The 3,188-nt window shown below is 42.7% G+C and overlaps 1 non-coding gene across 1 annotated transcript; it reads right to left on the reverse strand.

Annotated features, from left to right (window-relative positions):
- Positions 1-2,200: 2,200 nt before the first annotated feature.
- Positions 2,201-2,307, reverse strand: LOC120281477. Its single transcript, XR_005542617.1, has one exon. It is a non-coding gene; the product is annotated as a small nucleolar RNA R71 (small nucleolar RNA).
- Between the last annotated feature and the right edge of the window lie 881 nt (positions 2,308-3,188).

Genomic DNA, 3,188 nt, shown 5'->3' on the forward strand with positions numbered 1-3,188 from the left:
TCTATCACGTCGGACAGGAAAGAGGATGCTCCTGTACCTCTCGACTCACCCTCTCAACCCTCTCCAACCTAGCTTTGTCTAACACTCGTGGTGTGTCACTCACTCACAAGGTTACCAACGAGAACTCTCAACCCTAGTGTCACTCTAGTGGAAATGTTCATACAATCAAGCATTCAAGGTTGGAACTCACAATAAACATCAATTAATTGAAAGCATAATAAAGAGATTCAATAAAACAAATACATCCTAGGGTTCACAAATACCCAAGTACCCACTAGGGGTTTAGCTCTCTATGGAGCTAAGTACAATCAAAGAAATAGAATGTAAAATCAATGAATCAATAGAAAACCCCCTCGATGGTCATGTCGATGGTCTTGTGCAGAGTCCTCTACTCATCGCAAGGGATCCTTTGTCCGGCCTAGGATACACCTCGCCGGATCGGTGCCGACGAAAGCTATCCCAATAACCTTCTTCCAATTGACACGCGATGTCGGAGACGTAGAACCTCTCCAAAACCCTAGCCAATATCCCTCAAAACCCTAGCTGAAGCCCTCTCTCAAGTTGGGGAAAAGATGGAGAAAAGAATACCGAAATCGGGGCTTAATCGGCTTTAAATAGGGCTAGAATCGGGCGACCACATGGGCCTGTGGATTTTACACACACCCATGTGGAATTTCCACACGGGCGTGTATAATTTCAACACGCCCATGTGGATTCTCTGAATTCATGTTTTCTTGGCCAGCTGTGAACAGTGCTGCTACAATGCTCTGCTACAGTATCCGGCCTGAATAGCTTCCCGAATCCATACTTTCATCGGGGTAACGCAAACGGGCACATGTTCACGTCGTGGATCACTTGCTTTTTCAATGATAGACAAGTTGGTGGAGCTCTTGTTCTATGTGCATACGTCAGAATGCTCGAGTGTGACTACCCTTGTGCCCTCCAAATGGATGTGCCAATTAGAATACGAGGAGGTTGGCACACACTCTAGCATCTCACACCCGACCTATGTCTTCGCGTTTGAACCTTAGCAAGATTTCCTCCAAAATAGATGCATTGTGATCCACATTGGCTTCTTTCCTTCATAATCGACCTCATAACCCTAACTGCACGAAAGTAACATAAAAACACACATATTAGTGTAAAAACCTGAGAAAAGTAATGCTCAACATAAGGAATGAACGCTTCGCATTCATATCACACAAGCACTTATCAGGGACCGTGTATTATAGGATTTCTACAACTCATTAAGCATTAGTCAGGAGCTTAATAGTTGGTCTTGAACTTGAAGCAATAGTCCTAGGTGGAGTAATGTCCGAGTGTCCCACTTTCTATCGATTACCTTTCGTCTCATTTTATTGCGTCTCTCATTCTTACTTTCTTTATTTCTTTGCATATTGATTTTGTTCACATTACTATCAATTCGTCTTCATTTTAGTTAAGTAGTAATCTTTATGTTTCTGATCACTATTCCCTATGGATTCGACTACATACTCACCGTGGTATTATTACTTCAACAATTCCGTGCACTTGCGGGTCACACGCAAGGGGTGTGTCAAGGTTTTGACACCATTGCCGGGGAGTAGGTGCTTTAGAAGCACTTTGCAGTTTACTATTTCAGCTATTTATCATTTACTCTATTTCACACTTTCTTATTCTATAATTGTTCTGATTTGTTTTTCTTTCTTTCATTGTAGCTCTAGGTTATGACCAGAGGAAACCCTTCGACATTGGTTGAAGGAAATCCGGACATTGAACAAAGAATTCATAGAAGGGGGAAAAACCTGTGCAAGAATAGTCTAATCAAACTAAGATAGAGGATGATGGGTCAGATAATATGGTAGAACAGAATAAGTAGTAGAGGGCACTATCAAATTATGCCAGACACTCAGTTTTGGGCACACAATCTAGTATTGTGCGGCCACCTATTACGGCTCAAAATTTTTAGCTAAAGCCGGCATTCATCTACATGTTACAACAGTCTACACAGTTTAATTTTTTGGCCGATGAGGATCCAAACAGTCATATAGAAAATTTCTTGGAAGTGTGTGACATGCTCAAGATCAATGGTATTACGGATGACCCCATCAAGCGGAGAGCGAAGCAATGGCTATATTCATTACCTAGAGCATCGACTACTACATGGCAGGAGATGGTAGATGCTTTTCTTTCCTGATATTTCCCTCCCGGAAAATCTACAAAGCTTAGGAATGAAATATCCTCCTTCGTGCAAATGGAATTGGACTCTCTATTTGGTACATGGGAGAGGTTCAAGGAGCTCCTGTGGAAATTTCCTCAACATGGGTTCCCCGAGTGGATGATTATTCAGACTTTTTACAACGAGTTGAACCCTAGTATGAGATAGTTACTTGATGCAGCAGTAGGAGGTACCTTAGGTAGCAAGACCCCCAGAGAAGCACAACAATTGATTGAAGAAATGGGTTTGAATAGCTACAAATGGAATGCTAGAGAGAAGAAGAAAGTGGCCGGTCTCCATGAGATTGATGCGATTACATCGTTGGTGGCCCAAGTGGAGTCATTGACCAAGAAGTTAGACACTCTAACTTCTCCTAGATTGGCAGCCATGACGAATTGTAACGGATATAGAGGAGGCCATGCTCTATCCGATTGCCCGATAGCTATTGGTGGTACATCTTCTGTGAAACAAGTTAACTTTGTAGGTAATTCGGGAAAAGGACAAGGCAATCCTTATAAAAACATCCAATTTTTCATGGAGCAATCAAGGGCAACAAAAGGCCATGGCACCACCGGGTTTCCAAAAATAATAAGCCCCGAACATAGAGAATCGAATTTCAGGCTTGGAGACCTAGATGACCAATCTAGAGAAAGCTTTGATGAGATTCGTCCAGTCATCGGATACAAGGTTTCAGTCGTCCAAATCTACACTTCACAGCCACACCACGTCATTGCACAACTTAAAGAATCAAGTGGGGCAAATTATGAAGTCGTTATCGGAGAGACCACAAGGAAGCTTGCTTACTAACACCGAAACTAATCCGAGAGAACATATGAAGGTGATCACTTTGAGAAGTGGCCGTGAGGTTCAGGGTAGGCTTCCAAGTGAGAAAACCAATGTTGAATTACCCGAGGTCATGGAGGTTGAGGAGAGAGCAAACAAGGAGAAAGAGGTGGCAACCCCACCTTGCAAGCCAAGAATCCCTTATCCT

Source organism: Dioscorea cayenensis, chromosome 17, assembly GCF_009730915.1.
Source record: "Dioscorea cayenensis subsp. rotundata cultivar TDr96_F1 chromosome 17, TDr96_F1_v2_PseudoChromosome.rev07_lg8_w22 25.fasta, whole genome shotgun sequence".
Taxonomy (NCBI): domain Eukaryota; kingdom Viridiplantae; phylum Streptophyta; class Magnoliopsida; order Dioscoreales; family Dioscoreaceae; genus Dioscorea; species Dioscorea cayenensis.